This window comes from Sminthopsis crassicaudata, chromosome 3 (assembly GCF_048593235.1).
Source record: "Sminthopsis crassicaudata isolate SCR6 chromosome 3, ASM4859323v1, whole genome shotgun sequence".
NCBI lineage: Eukaryota > Metazoa > Chordata > Mammalia > Dasyuromorphia > Dasyuridae > Sminthopsis > Sminthopsis crassicaudata.
The window spans coordinates 627,384,036-627,402,315 of record NC_133619.1 but is presented as its reverse complement, the minus strand read 5'-3'; the positions used below and the strand labels follow the sequence as shown (position 1 = coordinate 627,402,315).

The 18,280-nt window shown below is 46.1% G+C and overlaps 1 pseudogene; it reads left to right on the top strand.

Annotated features, from left to right (window-relative positions):
• Window positions 1-1,005: 1,005 nt before the first annotated feature.
• LOC141562553 (germinal-center associated nuclear protein pseudogene) lies at window positions 1,006-8,589 on the top strand (annotated as a pseudogene).
• Window positions 8,590-18,280: the final 9,691 nt, after the last annotated feature.

Below are 18,280 nucleotides of genomic sequence, written 5' to 3'. Positions count from 1 at the left end.
GAAGAATTGGATACGGAAGGCAAAAATAACCTGGGGAGAAAAACAAAAAATGCAAGGAGTTTATACTCAATTCCCAGTGTTCCTTCTCAGGGTGTAGCTGATTGTGTTCATCATTGATCTACTGGAACTGGATTAGATCTTCTCTATGTTGAAGATATCCACTTCCATCACAATACATCCTCATACAGTATTATTGTTGAAGTGTATAATGATCTCCTAGTTCTGCTCAAGTCACTCAGCATCAGGTGATGTAAGTCTCTCCAAGCCTCTCTTTATTCATCCTGCTGGTCACTTCTTACAGAACAATAACATTCCATAACATTCATATACCATCATTTACCCAAGAATTCTCCAATTGATGGGCATCCATTCATTTTCCACTTTCAATCCACTACAAAAAGGGCTGCCACAAACCCTTTGGCCCATACAGGTCCCTTTCCCTTCTTTAGTAGTTCCTTGGGATATAAGCCCAGTAGTAGCACTGTTGGATCAAAGGGTATGCACAGTTTGATAACTTTTGGGGCAATGTCTACCTGTTTCAAGGTCATGACCACCCTATGTGCTAAATCAAAAGAAAGGGGGGAATGCTAGCTAGGTTCCTTCCTGGGTGCTAAGTAGGTACCTAACAATTCTGTAGGGCAGAATTCAGACCTTTCGTTCGCACCTTTAAAAGCACTTGACACTTTCAGGATGCTGAAAGGAGTTAACACCTTTCAAAGGGCTTGCTCATTGGTCTAGAAGGAGTTCCCTCCCACAAGCCCCTTCTCTGGGAGGATTTAAGGAGCCAGCATTCAGGAAGAAGAGCATCTGAGATTCCACTTTGGTGCTGACTGGGGACACTTGGAGAAGAGCAGATTCACAAGGACTAAAGGAAAAGCCGGCTTGTGGAGATTCACAGGTAGGATTGACTTCCGGGAAAGCCAGGTAAGTCTGATTCCTTTCGGCGTCTACCTTTGTCTGCCTGTCCTTCTGTGCGTGCTTCCAGGAGCTGCTGGGATGGCCGCGATGAAGACAAACTTAGAGGAGGAAGTGATTTCTTTGCTCTCCTCTTCTACCAGTGGCTCCCTGGGAACGTTCCAGGTTCAGCCACCATTTCGATTCGGTCAGTCCTGGCTTTTTGGCCAGAGCGCCGTGGGCTCGGGGCAGAGTACGGGATTGGCCAAGACTTCTTGGGGGACCCAGTGTTCCTCAGGATCCACGGTCGGATTCCCGGCCACCTGCCGAGCCCCCCAGGCTCCTGAATGCACGGCGCCTTCTGGAACCCCCAGTGCGTCTGGATTTAGTTTCAAGATGCCCACCAACCTCGGAGCTTTCCCCAGCAAACCGGGCTTTGGGCACCGTAGCCGGGAGGCATCGGGTTGTAGTTTGGGGGCATCCGACTTCAGCTTTAAGGCTCCTGAAAGCTCAGTCTTCAGACCAATCTTTGGGGCCCAATCGGAGCCGGAGAAGACTCAGAGCCGCATCAGTGCGGCCTCTTTCACTTTCTCCCTCCCAGTTAGAGGGGGGCCTGAGACGCTGGGCTCCTTCACGTTTTCCCAGGGCTCAAGCAGCTCAGGCACCAGCCCGAGCGCCGTGGGCTCGGGGCAGAGCACGGGATTGGCCCAGACTTCTTGGGGGACCCAGTCTTCCTCAGGATCTACGCTGAGATTCCCGGCCAACTCCGGAGCCCTCCAGGCTCCTGTCTTCGCAGCGCCTTCTGGAACCCCCCGTGCATCGGGATTTAGTTTCAAGATGCCCACCAACAACGGAACTTTCCCCAGCACCCCGGGCTTTGGACACCGTAGCCGGAAGGCATCCGGCTGTAGTTTGGGGGCATCCGAGTTCAGCTTTAAGGCTCCTGAAAGCACAACCTTCAGACCAATCTTTGGGGCCCAATCGGAGCCGGAGAAGATGGAGAGGGACATCAGTCCGGCCTCTTTCACTTTCTCCCTCCCAGTTAGTGGGGGGCCTGAGGCGCTGGGCTGCTTCACGTTATCCCAGGGCTCAAGCAGCTCAGGCACCAGCCCGAGCGCCGTGGGCTCGGGGCAGAGCACGGGATTGGCCCAGACTTCTTGGGGGACCCAATCTTCCTCAGGTTCTAAGCTCGGATTCCCGGGCACCTCCGGAGCCCCCCAGGCTCCTGTTTTCGAGGCGCCTTCTGCAACCCCCAGTGCATCGGGATTTAGTTTCAAGATGCCCACCAACAACGGAACTTTCCCCAGCACCCCGGGCTTTGGACACCGTAGCCGGAAGGCATCCGGCTGTAGTTTGGGGGCATCCGAGTTCAGCTTTAAGGCTCCTGAAAGCACAACCTTCAGACCAATCTTTGGGGCCCAATCGGAGCCGGAGAAGATGGAGAGGGACATCAGTCCGGCCTCTTTCACTTTCTCCCTCCCAGTTAGTGGGGGGCCTGAGGCGCTGGGCTGCTTCACGTTATCCCAGGGCTCAAGCAGCTCAGGCACCAGCCCGAGCGCCGTGGGCTCGGGGCAGAGCACGGGATTGGCCCAGACTTCTTGGGGGACCCAGTGTTCCTCAGGATCCACGGTCGGATTCCCGGCCACCTGCCGAGCCCCCCAGGCTCCTGAATGCACGGCGCCTTCTGGAACCCCCAGTGCGTCTGGATTTAGTTTCAAGATGCCCACCAACCTCGGAGCTTTCCCCAGCAAACCGGGCTTTGGGCACCGTAGCCGGGAGGCATCCGGCTGTAGTTTGGGGGCATCCGAGTTCAGCTTTAAGGCTCCTGAAAGCACAACCTTCAGACCAATCTTTGGGGCCCAATCGGAGCCGGAGAAGATGGAGAGGGACATCAGTCCGGCCTCTTTCACTTTCTCCCTCCCAGTTAGTGGGGGGCCTGAGGCGCTGGGCTGCTTCACGTTATCCCAGGGCTCAAGCAGCTCAGGCACCAGCCCGAGCGCCGTGGGCTCGGGGCAGAGCACGGGATTGGCCCAGACTTCTTGGGGGACCCAGTCTTCCTCAGGTTCTAAGCTCGGATTCCCGAGCACCTCCGGAGGCCCCCAGGCTCCTGTTTTCGAGGCGCCTTCTGCAACCCCCAGTGCATCGGGATTTAGTTTCAAGATGCCCACCAACAACGGAACTTTCCCCAGCACCCCGGGCTTTGGACACCGTAGCCGGAAGGCATCCGGCTGTAGTTTGGGGGCATCCGAGTTCAGCTTTAAGGCTCCTGAAGGCTCAGTCTTCAGACCAATCTTTGGGGCCCAATCGGAGCCGGAGAAGATGGAGAGCGACATCAGTCCGGCCTCTTTCCCCTTCTCCCTCCCAGTTAGTGGGGGGCCTGAGGCGCTGGGTTCCTTCACGTTTTCCCAGGGCTCAAGCAGCTCAGGCAGCAGCCCGAGTCTTCCTTTCTCCAACGCATCTAGCAAGCCTCCCTCCTCCACTTTTGCCTCTCCAAGTCAGAATGTGGAGGAGGAAAAGAGGGGCCCTAAACCAGCATTTGGGAGTTCAGGGAGCGGCTTCACGAGCTTCGCCTCCTCGGGCTCTGGAGGGGAGCCCTTTCCTAGGAGCAAAGCAGAGGGCAAGCTAGGAAGGGGAGATGCTGCTGGCCACGGAGGGTCGCTCTCTGGCCACGTGAAGGGGCCGAAAAGGAAGAAAGAGCACGACGGCTCACCCAGGAGACGAGATTACGACTGTGTGGAGGACATGCAGCTCTTGTCCCAGGGAGATCATCCTCGAAAGAAGCGCCCTCCTCGCCTGGCTCGCCCACGGGCTGGCGGCTCGTTCGGGGGGACGCTGCAGGACACGCTGAGGAGTAACAAAGGAGGCGGCCACCTGGGAAGCACAGGAATGAAAAAGGAAGTGGGCAGTGTAGAATCCAGTGAGACGGAGCAAAGCGCTGGAGCGGGAGCCACCTGGTCCACGTTGTTCGCCCCCCGGCTGAAGGAAGAGGAGATGGGTGGCAAAAGGAGCCAGGAAGTGTCCGCCTGCAGGGCTACCCCTTCCCGCCGCGGAGGGAAGAAGGAGAGCGTGGAGAGCTCGAGCAGCCTGTCCCCCAGCGAGCTCCCCGCCATTCAGTGCAAGAAGATCCCCAACTACCTCAAGGACAGAGCCATCCTGCAGGAGCACTTTGGCCGATTGAGGAAGGTGCGGCGCATCCATCCCCGGCGCCGAGGCAAGCTCGGCTCTGTGCCCTTCTGGGACCACGCCTCTGGAGCCCGGGCTCGGAAGAAAGGGAAAGGGAAAGGCTTGCACAGAGTCCTCCTCTTTTGGCGCGAGAACAACAGAAGTCCCAGGAAGAAGACCTTTTTCCCAAAGGAGAAAATAGCGAGTCAGAGCTGGGAAGACTCTGGTTTCCAGCGCTCCCCGCTGCCCAAAGCCCTCTGGAGACCTGCAACTGGCCAGAGCAGCAGCCTTCTCGGGAAGAGTTGTCCAGTGAAGAAATCGAGGCAGCCCGAGTCTCTGCAGTCTGAGGGGGAGCCCTTGGATTGTGGGCCTGAGATCCCGAGCTCAGACCTGCCGGGACTGTCAGTGAGCAGCCTGAGCACCTTGATGGGCGCGGTGGCCGAGACGTCGGAGGACAAGTACCGCCTCCTGGACCGGAGGGATAAGATCCTGAGGCAAGCTCGCGGGAAGAGAACGGCTCTGGACCAAGCCAAAGGCTTTTGGGGCACGTGCCGGGACATGTGTCCTGAGAAAGAGCGCTACATGAGAGAGAGCAGGAAGCAGCTGAGCTCTTTCGAAGTGATCCCTGGCACAGATCAGGTGGACCACGCGGCGGCAATCAAGGAATACAGCCGCTCCTCCGCTGACCAGGAGGAGCCTCTGCCTCAGGAGCTGCGTCCTTCCGGGGTGCTGGGCATGACCATGGACTACCTGGTCACTCAGGTCCTGGACCGGAGGGAAGGGAGCTCGCGCGACTGGTACGACTTTGTGTGGAACAGGACCCGCGCCATCAGGAAGGACATCACCCAGCAGCACCTCGGTGACCCGCTCACCGTGTCGCTGATGGAGAAGTGCACCCGCTTCCACATCCACTGTGCGCACTCGATGTGTGAGGAGCCCGTGGGCTCCTTCGACGCCAAGATTAACCAGGAGAACATGACCAAGTGCCTGCAGAGCCTTAAGGAGATGTACCAGGACCTGGCCGACGAGGGCGTCCTCTGTGCGCGGGAAGCGGAATTCCGAGGCTACCAAGTTCTGCTCCATCTCCACCAGGGCGACATTCTGAGAGAGGTGCAGCAGTTCCGGCCCGAGGTGCGAAACTCCCCCGAGGTGAAATTTGCGGTGCAGGCTTTGGCGGTTGTGAACAGCAACAACTTTGTCCGGTTCTTCAAGCTGGTGCGCTCTGCCTCCTACCTCAACGCCTGCCTCCTGCACTGCTACTTCCATCAGATCCGGAAAGAGGCATTGCGGGCTCTCCTCGTGGCCTACACGGGGAGCGCTCGGAGATCCACACGCTTTCCGGTGGATCACCTGGTGCCCATGTTACTGTTTCGAGATGCCCAGGAAGCCAGCGACTTCTTGACTTCCTGTGGCCTCGCGGTGTCTGATGGCTGCGTGGAGCTGAAGCGGTCCGCCTTCTTGGAAGCCGGGGGCTCAGCCAAGGCAAAGAAGTGCCCTTTGATCACCGAGAAGCTCACCGTCTCCGTTGGAGAAGTGGTGAATGGGGGGCCGTTACCCCCCGTCCCTCGTCACATCCCGGCGTGTAGCTTCAACACCCACAACGAATACGTGGGCGAGAGCGCGGCCCCCGAGTCTGCTCCGCGTGGACAGAAACCCGCTGTGGAGAGGGGGGGAGGCGGCAAGCTGGAAGAAGGCAGCCCTGGGACCGAAGCGCTGGCGCTGTGTGTTCCGCCGCAGCCCTGCCCGCCCCTGCCTCAGCCGCTGCTGACCCAGAGCGCCGGGCTGCCGCCAGCCCTCGGGGCTCCCGGCCCTGTCCTGCCAGGGGCTGCCTCGTCATCTGGCTTCCAGCCCGTGGGGCGGCCCGAGCTGCCTGCTCCCCGGCCTCGGCCGAGCTACACCGACTCGGACCTCGTGGGGGTCGTGGAAGACCTTGCCCGGGACGTCCTCAGAGGCTACTATGAAGAAGTCGGCCAGGCCGGAGCTGCCTACGCCGCTGCGGCCTGGAGGCTTTCCCAAGTGCTCACGGAGGAGCTCCTGGCCACCACCACCGGGGACATGCTGAGGCAGACCGCCGCTGAGGAACTGAAGGAAGAAAGAGCAAGAATTCAAGAAGAACAGAAGAGAGCTGAAGAACAAAGACGGGCCCAGGAGCTGGAGAGCGCCCTGGAGACCGAGAGGAGGGCCTGTGTGGCCCGCTGCTCTGAAGACGTCTGCGATCGCCTCATGGATCTCTTCTTGCCAGAGGAGATTTTCCAGAGTGCCCGAGAGACCCTGCAGGAACTTCAGGGCCTCTGTCAATACTGGCAGAGGTGGAGGAAAGCCCTGGCAGCGCGGAAAAAACTCCAGAGACAGAGGAGACCATTCCCCGCGGCCCCCTGCCGTGTGGACCTCAGCAACGGATTGCAGGCCTTGGGCCCCCGTGCCCAGTGTCCCCTTGCTAAAGAGCGCCTGGCCAAAGGAGTCCCGGATCTGGGGCACCCGGGAAAACTGGGGCTCTCCTGCACCAGGTTACAGTGGACGAGAAACAAGACGATCCATCCAATGAAGGTTCACTCTTTCTACCAGCAATTGCTCAGTGAAGCGGTGTGGAGCCCTCTGGACCTGCCGGCCCTCGTCGCCGAGCATTACCCTGGGCAGCGGGAACAGGTGTTCTGGAAGCTGGTGTTGGCGCTGCCGGACGGTGAAGAGGCCGACAGTGAAGAGCCCGCCTCTGGCTATCCCAGCAGGATGCTAGAGACTTGGCTGAAGGTCAAGTTCATGGGTGGGGAAGATTTCCAAAAGGGGGCCCGTCACGCTTCCCAGGGGATCCAGACGCTGACCCTGCTGAAGGCCTGGAGCCCCAAAGGGGCTCGAGCGGTCCGGGTCAACGTGTGCATTAAGGTGGCCCACGGCCTGTTGAGCGACTGGGCCCTGGATGCCACGGAGACGCAGAAGGCCCTTCTGGGCACCAGCGGCCTTCTCTTCGTGCTGCCCCCCCGCGGCAAGAGTGTGGTGGCGGCCGAGGAGGACGCGTCCTGGCTCTCGGCCCTGCTGCGGCTCCAACAGCTGCTGCAGGCCAAGCCCTTGCAGCCCCCGGTGCCCCTGGTGGTTCTGGTGCCCGGCCGCGAGGGGGCCAGCGTGAGGGACGCGGAGGAGGGTCTGAGGCTTCGGGACTTGCTTTCCTCGCAGCTTCTCTCGGATTACACGGTCTTGGAGATCCCAGCTGCCGTCAACGATGTCCAAGGCACCAACAGGGTGTCGCAGGCCGTCCAGTGGCTGGTGTCTCGCTGCCCCAGCTCCCCGGAGCTCTGCTGCCAGACCCTGCCCCAGTACATCGAGGACGGCGTCAGGCGCGAGTTCAGCGAGCGCTTCTTCCAGGACCGCAAGGAGCGGCGTGTGGCCGGCCTGGCCTGGCAGGAGCCCGGCGCCATCATCGAGCTCTTCAACGGCGTGCTGCACTTCCTGGCGGACGTGGCCTCCTCCGAGCAGCTCTGCCAGCTGTCCTGGCCCATCACGGAGTTCGCCGAGCCGGGCGGCAACAAGCTGCTTCCTCCCCTGCGCTGGAACGCGCCCGGCCACCTGGCCTGGCTGAAGAAGGTCGTTCTCTCCTTGCAGCTGCCCCCCGTGGACCTCCCCGCCCCGGGCGCTCCTTGGCCTCTGGCGTGCAACGCCATCTCCCGCTACGTCTCGCAGATCCCGAGCTGTGGCCAGACGCAGCCCATCCTGCAGTCTCAGCTGGACAACCTCCTGAGTCGGACGTACGCCAAGTGGACGAACCAAGACCTGGGGGCCTTGGGCGACACGGGGCCCCGTGGGGAGGAGATTCCGTGGGATGACATCATCGCTCTGTGCATTAATCACAAGCTGCGGGACTGGAAGCCTCCCAGTCTGCCCGTCACGCCAGAGGCTCTGAGCCAAGATGGGCACATCTGCGTCTACTTTTTCAAGAGCCACTTACAAAGCTACCAGGTCCCCGGGGCCTGGGCACACGCCCGGCTGCAGACCCACAAGGAGGTGGTGCAGCGGCCCGCCCGCCGACCTTTGGGCCTAAAGCCTTGGCGCTCCGCCAAGAGCCTCTCCCCGTCGTGGCTCCACGTTCCCTACGGCGGACCAGGGCCCCCGACAGCGGCCAAACCGGCCGCGTGCCCGACGCCCAGGAGCTGGCCCGCCCCGCCTCGGCCGAGGAGCTAGCTCCCGGGGCGCCTGGCCGCCAGCCTGCAGCTGGAGAAGGAGGAGAGCAGGAGGTTCGAACAGCAGCTGCGTCACTGGCTGTCGGGAGACGCCGAGCAGGGCCCGGACTCCAGCCCCCTCCCCGTCTACCTTCCTCAAGCTCTCCTATCGACGCCTCAGGCTCTGCGGCCCGTCCTCCGAGGGTCAGCGCCCAACAGCCCCCGGGACCAGAAGGCCGCCGAGGGGCGGAGGCCGGCCCCGGCCATGGGCGGCTCTCTGACCCACAAGCTGAGACACTTAGAAAGCCTGATTGAGCGCACTCGACAGGAGGAGCTCGTCTGGGAGCGGCACCTCTCCAACTTGCTGGACATGGTGGACATCTGACAAGCCGGACAGTGGGGAGGGTCTCTGCGCGCACACAATCATGTTCTCTGCCGATGCTTGCCCAGTGGCTGCCACTGGGGCTGTAAATCAAGAAAATAAATAAACAAACAAACGAATGAATGAATGAATGAATAAAGAAATAAGTGAATAAATAGATAAATAAATAAATAAACAAAAAAACAAACAAAAAAGAAAAAAAAAAACAAACACAAACAAAACCAAAATAAACAGAATGAAAATGTGATATATTTACATTTATGATATGCAGTCTGAGTGAAATGGGCAATCAAAATATTTTACTCTTATCCCAGACTCAGAAACGTTACTATTAATTAAATGAGTAAATTTGATATGATACATGGAAAATAGGGAGAGAAACTGAGGCTGATGAAAGTTGAGGGCTGGCAAGAAAGCCTAAGGCTGCCAAAAGCAGGGAGGAAAAAATGAGGAGGGGGCTAGTTTTGGTTACAGGCGGCCAGTTTTCCCATGAAAGAAGAGTACCTACCCTCTGTGGGTTTCCATGAGCTCCATCCTCATAATTCTCACTGACATCGAGCCAGTGCTTTCAATGATATCCATATTTGCACAGCACAGGTGTTTGAGCACAGGGCATGAAATAAAGACTTAAAAAAAACTGCTTCTGCTACTACCTGTCTACACGACCATGAACAAGGGCCTCAATCTCTTTAAGACTGCTTTCTTGTCTATAAAATGACAATGTTAATAACTGTAAGGTCTATGTTGTTGGGAGGTTGAAAGGAGACAATGAATAGAAAGGTTGTTCCAAACCTCCCAGCCATAGCTCTCCAAAGTTACTTATTATCTTTGAAGGGTCCAATGTGGTTTAGAAACACTAGAATATTCCATTTAAAGCTGGAAAAAGATTCCACAGATTTGATCAATCAATGTGCATTAATTAAACACTTACTATGTTGGAGATACTGTGCTAGGTGCTAGGAACAGCAATCTTACAAGTAGGAATTATTCTAAAGGAAGATAACAATGTGTACCTATAGCGGCACATGTATTCTTCTTGTGCAGTCTGTAATGTCTGACTCTTTGTTACCGCATCTGGGGTGTTTTTGGAAAAATTACCCACATAGTTTGGCCTTTCCTTCTCCAGCAATTTTACATGTTAGGAAACTGAGGCAGACAGGTTGAAGGGATGTGTCCAGAATCACACAGCTAGGGAATATCTGAATTCAGGAAAATAAATCTTGCTGACTCCAGGTCCACTAATCTATACACTGCACCACCTACCTGTCCTTCAGTTATAAACATGATACATACATACATATAAATTAGAACCATCAGTTTAGCACCAGAAGGGAATAGGAAAATCTTTTAGTTCAACTTCTTTCTTACACATGAGGAAACTGAGATCAGAGAGGCAAATTGATTTGCCAATAGAACTAATAAATATTAGGAAGCACGATCTAAACCCAGGTTTCTACTGAGTCAAAATTTAGAAATTAGAGTTTAAATTTAGAAAATTTAGAATTTAGTCAATTTTAGACTGGGTAGCTTGCTTTTGTTTTCTTGGGGGAGAGGAACCACTGCAGTCTGGTGACTTCAGCCAAGAGAGACAGAAACTGGGCCTTTGGAACTCTCCGTGCTCTTTCGGAGATAGCCTTGATGCATGTGGGCCAATCCTGATATTGCTTGCAAACAGCAGGTTCTGAAGGCAGAAAGCCTGACAGCACTTATGTCGTGCAGCTTGTTTTCCTAGACATTATTTCTCAGTTGCCACAACCGGCTGACATGAAGACTATGCCTTCCAAGAGGAAACAATGATCCCCTATTCATGGGGAAGCATACAGAGATAGAAAATCATGATATCCAATGATGGACAGAATCAGATACACCCAGAGAAGGAACACTGGGAATTGAGTGTAAACTGTTTGCACTATTGTCTTTCTACCCAGGTGACCTTTACCTTCTGAATCCAATTCTTATTGTGCAATAAGAATTTCGGTTTTACACACATATATTGTATCTAGGATATACTGTAACACATATACCATGCATGATTGTGTGTCATCTAGGGGAGTGGGTAGAAGGTGGTAGGGGGAAATTCAGATAAGAAGTGAGTATAAGGGATAATGCTGTAAACATTTGCCCATGCATATATAAAGTTAAAAATTATATCTATAAAATTAATAATAAAAAGAAAATTATGATATCTATTTTATGTCTTCACTTGCTCACTCACCTAAGCTTGAGAGTGCCCCTAAACAACTACAGTGCAGTTTCTTTGATATTTTTTCTTCATTAATCAGGAACCATCCCCTTTTCTATCTATTTTTACATGTCACGAGAAAATATAGTGATGGACAGCAATTGTTATTATTTTAATATTTTATGTTTTTCTAATTGAGTGTAAAATAATTCTAACATTTAAAAAAATGAGTCACAAATTTTCTCCTTCCCTTCCTCTCTCACCCCTTTGTTGAGAAAGAAAGGCATTAGATATAGATTGTACATTTGTAGTGATGAAAACATAATTCCAGATTAGTCATGTCATGAAAGAAAACAGACAAAAAAAGGGAAAAAATGTACGTATAAAAATGTATTCAGACTCCAATTCTTACCATGGAAAAAGAAATTCCATTTTACACATATATATTGTATCTAGGATATACAGTAATTACAGTAACACATTTAACATGTATGGGATTGCCTGTCATGTAAGGGAGGGGGTAGAGGGAGAGAGGGGAAAATTCGGAAAAGAAATGAGTACAAGGGATAATGTTGCATAAAAAAATTATCCATGCATATGTAATGTCAAAAAATTTATAAATATAAAATTAATAATAAAAAAATAAAATGATATCTATTTTATGTCTTTACATGCTCCCTTACCCAAGGCTGAGAGTGCCCTTAAACAACTACAGTGGAGCTTCTTTGACCTTCTTTTCTCCATTAATCAGGAACCATCCCCTTTTCAATCTATTTTTAAATCCTTGGAGAAAATATAATGATTGGAAGTAACTATTATTATTATTATTGTTATTATTATTATTATTATTATTATTTTAACATTTTATAATTTTCTAATTGCATGTAAAATAATTTTAACATTTTTAAAAAATGAGTCACAAATTTTCTCCTTCCCTCCCTCTCCCACCCCTTTTTTGAGAAAGAAAGGAATTAGACATAGATTGTACATACGTAGTCATGAAAACTTATTTCCAGATTAGTCATGTTATGAAAGAAAACAGACAAAAAAAGGAAAAAATTGTATGTGTAGAAATGTATTCAGACTTCAATTCTTACAATGCAACAAGAAATTTGGTTTTACACACATATATTGTATCTAGGACATACTTAAAAATTTAACATGTATGGGATTGCCTGTCATATAGGGGAGGCAGCAGAGGGAGAGAGGGGAAAATTCAGAAAAGAAGTGAGTACAAGGGATAATGCTATAAAAAATCACCTATTCACATGTAATGTCAAAAATTATAATTATAAAATTAATTAAAAATATATTCAGACTCAATCAGTTCTTTCTCTGGAGGTGTACAGCATTTTTCATCATAAATTCTACAGAAGTATCTTGAATCATTTTAATGCTGAGAAAAGCTAAGTCCCTCATGGTCATCATGTAATATTGCTATTATTTGCATCAGTACATTTAAGTCTTCCCAGATTTTTCTGAAAGCATACTTTTTGTAATTTTATATATTTCAATAGCATTATATCATGATTATATATGACAACTTCTTTAACTATTCTCTAATTGATGTTATCCTCTCAATTTAAAATTTTTTGCTAACACAAAATTTATTATATACATATTACAAAGAAGTTCTTTCCCTTTTCTTTTATGTCTTCAATTTTTGGTTTTACCAAACACTATATTTCTGTGCTCATTTAATATGATTTAGTGTGTACCTATTCTATTTATTCCACTGGTCCACTGCTATATTTTGTAACCAGTACCAGATTGTTTTGATGGTACCATTTTGTAATACAGTTTGTGATTTGTTTTGTCTTGCTAGTGATTAATAACATTATTAACCACACCATTATCTCTCCTGAAAAGGAGTTATGTTATATATAATCTTTGTCTGGAGATTTTTATCATTTAATCATTCAATCAAAAAAATATATATTTAGTGCTTATCAATTGCAAAATCATGCTAAATGCTGGAGATACAAAAATTTAAATTTAAAATTCCCTGTTCTTATGGAATTCATACTTTATTTTATTTTCTGTGGAACATGTAGCCAGATATGTGAAGGTAAAATATAGACAAAGTTATTTATTATAGAGAATAAAACTGGAAATATCAGGATAAATCTTTGTAGAATCTGAGATATGGCTTGAAGAAAGCTATGGATTCTAGAATTGAAGGAGAAGAGATAGTGAATTCCAGATAGAGAGCACAGTCTATGCAAAGGCATGGATGTGAGATATCAAAAAGTCATGTACAAAAAAAAGAATTCTATGTAAAAGCAGGTCAGTTTGTCTGGAACATTAAATGCTTGGGAGTGAAGTGTCTGCCTACAAAAGTAGGCAGAAGAATTAAGATTTTGAAGAGATTTAAATAGCAGAGGAGTTAATAGTTTATTCAATAGGTTATAGGGAGGCCCTATAACTTCTGGAACAATTGATGGAGTCTATTTTAGGAATATTTCATTAATGTGACTCATTATTCGAGCCCATCTTAGTGTCTGGGAACTTCAGTATCTGGCACTACTTTTAAATTAGTGATCAACCTTCTGGGGTTCTGTTTTGATTGTAATTCATTGTCTTTTTTCTGATCTTTCCTCTGGAACTGACTCAGAGGATATGCAATGATTTCCCCAATGACTCAGGCACCATTGTTGCATCTTCCAGGGTTAGAATACTCCTGGCTTATCTACATCTTCTGTGTTATAATACAAAGGTTCCACAGTATTACCTTCTGGAATAGACACAAACAAAAAAAAATCCTAATGTTGCTCTATAAGGATCATTCTTGTCAACTGCTGCAATAATTCTCCTATTTATCACTTACTGTTGAGTGCATCTTGTCTTCTTTATATAAAAAAAAAATAAAATCTTTGTAAATGATTTTTGTTTGATCAGCTCCTCCAACTGATTTGTTAAGGATTTAAAAAAAAACACTGTTCTCTGTCTTTTTACTCCTTTGTGACTCCTATTTTTCTTCAGGTCACCTGATCTGGTTCATACAATATTTGAGGCTGTTTCTGATACTTCCTCAAACCAATAGAATCTGATGCCCAGAAATAAAGTTTTGTTTGCTTTGTTTTTTATGCTAAGTATACTGTATTAATCTGCATTCATTCCAGTCAAAGTAGACACTTTAAATATTTGTTTTAAGTATGAATGGACAAATGAACAAAAAAAAATAGCGAATCCATTCAAGAGAGGTCGCAAAGGATATTGAAAGAAATAACTGTTTGGATATGTATACATATATTTTATTTAACTCATACTTTAACATATTTAACATGTATTGGTCAAGCTGTCATCTGGGGAGTGGAGGAGAGGAAAAGTTGGAACAAAAGGTTTTGCAATTGTAAATGCTGAAAATTACCTATGCAGATTTCTAGTAAATAAAAAGCTATAATAAAAAATAAATAAAATGGAAAAATATATTAAAGGACTTCAAGATCACATCATATGATCATCACTGAACTTTTCTGCAAAGTTCTGGCCCCTTACAAGTTAAGAAGACCTGAATTCAAATCCTGGCTCAGATATATACTAGTTATTTGATAAAACTTTCTCAACCTAAGCTTTTCCATCTGCAAAACTGGTATAACAATAATTCCTTTCTACTCAGTTTTGCCATAAACACTCATTCTCTCTCTCTCTCTCTCTCTCTCTCTCTCTCTCTCTCTCTCTCTCTCTCTCTCTCTCTCTCTCTCTTTTTCACCTTTCTCTTTCTTTTTCTTTCTCTCTCATAGATATATATGAAAGGGTTATCTATATCCAGCATATATATATATGCATATATATATATAATTTCATTTTTTATTTAAAGCAAAACAGAGAAGGGACTATATATATATATATATATATATATATATATATATATATATATATAAGTATATATCATTTCATTTTTTACTTAAAGCAAAACAGAGACGGGACTATATTATTTATATATATATACGATATACACACACACACACATATATATATATTTGCATGTATATGTGTGTATATAGAGAGAATTGTGTGTTCTGTAAACCTTAAAGCACTATATAAATGTTGTTGTTATTATTATGATTATTTTCCCAACTTTATTATCAATTACTTTCCTTATCAAACTCTATGACTGATACACTTGGTCTTGTCTCTGTACTTCATGCACAGCATTTCATCCCTTATCTCCATGCCATGGTACAGGTATCCACCCATGCCTTTCTCATTTGCATGTCATGTAATTTTTCTCTTTCCTTTGGACAATAACTCAAGTTCCACCTTCTTCTTGAAAAGCCTGAAATTCTCAAGTAATTATACTTTCCTTCCCTAACTACTTTTCATTAGGCATCTTGTGTTCATTTGCAGTCATCATTTTTTTAAATCTATGCTATACATATTTTCATGTATAAATGTTGCCTTCCCAAAATAAGTGGCACAAAGGAGACAGTACTTGGCATGAAATCAGAAAGATTCAGATAGTTACCTGTATGACTCTGGATAAGTCTTTTGTCGGCCTTAGTTTCCTCAACTACAAAATGCAGACAGTAACACATAACTCCCAGCAATTATGGGTTTGGGTAAAGTGATGTATTTGTAAAGCAATTCGTACAGTGCATATCTCATAACAGGCATTTAATAAATGACTGCTTCTTTCTCTCCTTCCTTCATTTTTTGTTCTTTCCTTTTATTCTTTCCTTTCATCTTCCCTACTCTGTCCCTCACTTCTTTCCTTTGATTCATTCCTTTCTTTATCCCTCCCTTCCCTTCCTTACTTCCTCACTTCTTTTCTTGCCTTTCTTCACCTTCCCTCCTTCCTTCCTTCCTTCTTCCTTCCTTCCTTCCTTCCTTGCTTCCTTCCTTCCTTCCTTCCTTCCCTCCTTCCTTCCTTCTTTCCTTCTTCCTTCCTTCTTTCCTTCCTTCTTTTTTTCCCTCCTTTCCATTTATCCTTCATTCTTTTCTTTTTCCTCTTACATATGAGAATATAAGCTTCTTACCAGTAAGAATTATTTCATCTTTTCCTTTCTATCCTGTCTAGCAGAGTGCCCAGTTCATAACAGATACAAATACTTATTGATTATTTTGGAATTACTGATTCTTTTAATTGTTTTATTATTTTGGTATTAATAAGATCTGAATGTTTATGATACACTTTATATATTCTATTATAGAAATCAATCAACATTTATTAATTGTTTACAATGGGAAAAGAAGGTTGCCTCAATCTGTGGATATAAATATAAAAAGAAACAATCTCATCCAGGATGATATCATATTCTATCTAGAGAGATAATATATACACACATATATGCACATACATAATACATATATACATGTATAAACATATACAAACTGAATATATAAAGTCAAGACTGAAAAGATCAATAAAGCCCTCATATTTAAAAAAATGCAACAGACTGAGTTTTGAAAGCAACTAGAGCTTCTAAAAGCTAGAAAAGTAAATTGATTCCTTAAGGCCCTCAAAAATTATTTAGTCTAATCTAGTTGTTTTTCTCATCTTTATTATCCCTTTCATTGTCATTTCCATTTTCTTGCGTAGCATATTTAGCACTGAGATTTCAAAGCCTAAATGTAGTGATTTCACCATCCTTGCTAATGAAAACTTTGCTACTAAAAAGCAGATGTTTTTCATTTTTTTATCTTATGGCTCTCTTTTTAGTTGCATATGAAATGTCCTTAATATGACTTTGCTTCATTGATTCTCTGACCAAGATTTCATTAAATTTGTTTTCTTTGGCTTTTTTTCCCCTTGTGCTTCCTACAGTTTTATCAGATGATACTTTACATAATCTTTGACTATTCTTTTTCAAGAGATTTTGCAACTAAGTAAGTATTTTAAACCACTATTGCCCTTCACTACCATGTCTGTCACTTTGGCAAAGAATGAATAGGGCAGTTTCCAGACCTGTGTTATCTTTTGTAATTGATTTACTTTGTTTATTTTAGAAATGATTGTAATTTCACCAGCTATTTCTCTTTTTTCCAAATCAAAATTCCCATTTGTAAGATAATTCCATGCCATAATTAAGTAGAGGTATAGATTTATCTATAAATGCCCATATTCATATATTTAATTTTCATTTTGACTTTAGGTTTTGCATGAATTCTGATATTCATTCAATTTAAAAATGAGCTAATCATTTTTTATTTCTCTGTTTCTTATATCAGATATTGGCCCACAAGCTGCAATTATTTGCATATTTTCATGGTGTACTTTTTGCAAGCATTCATCATCAATACTGCCAGATGAATCGACCGATTGTTCCATAAAATTATATATTTGGTTTTCCTTTGGGCATATGATAGAACCAATTTTGCCAGCTTCTTTATTTACCACACCAAAGAAAACCTATGAGTCAGCTTTCTATATAGTTTCAGCTTACTTTCTTTTTCTTCTAGTTCCATTTATCTTAAGAATGTCATAATGTCATCTCATTCTTCCAGTAACATGTCTCCTCATTAATTATTGGACAAGCACCTTTCACACTGAGAGGACTAATAGCTAACCTAACAATAGGCATTTTAAAATCTTGTGAATCCTATCATTCTCTTGACACTTTGTTTTATCACTGTCTCTAAATGGGGGTTGCATGAGGCTAAATGTCATTTTATATTTTTCTTTGTTTCATGGATTGTTATGAGCAATAATTCATCACTAAATGGGCAGGCTATTGATGTTAAACATCTCCATATAGAATAAGGTTGGTTTTTTCATGTTATGAGCCAGAACTTGAAACAAAGTACTAAATGGAATCGAGGAGACTGTGGTTAAATCTAGTTTAGCATTGATTTAATCCTACAACAAATAATGGTTTCCTAGTCATGTAATGATTGGTGTATACTCAGTGTGCATCATATAAGCTAGAAGCCTTAGCCAGGATTGACATTCAGAGAGAGCTAGAGGCAGAAGCTGGTAGAGGGAAAGAACTGGTAGAAGGATCTCAAGCTCTCGGAACCAAGGAGAGAGGTAGATTTCTAAGAAATCTAACCAGGCCCTGGAAAGGAGACTTTAACCCCTGCCTACTGGTGTGGTAATTACTGAACTGAAATGAAGGCTGCCTCCAGAGACCCCAAGAAAACCTCAACAGAGAACATTACATTTTAGAGAGAAAATTACATTTTTCTTTGCTTTTTTTTGTTTGTTTAGAAATCAGATAAAGACCAATAAACAATAAAGAGGAAGATAAGAAGAAAAGATTAATCAGTCTTTGATAGATTCAATTCAATAAGACCAGACGAATTACATTCAGAAGTATGCTGGAGCCAGCTAAAACTGGATATGAAAATTCAATGTTAAATTCTCAAAGTGAATACTTACACCTTGGAAATTGGCAGAACTTGATTTATTGTTCTGTTCATTGTCTGGCCAAAGGTGTCAAACTCAGAAAAAAGGGACATTATATGGTACATGAGTATCCCCAAAGGCTACACAGTGACTTATAAAGCCACATAGATCACTATGTGTTTGACACCTCTAGTCTAGAATTAAAGAAGTAATGAATATGTAAA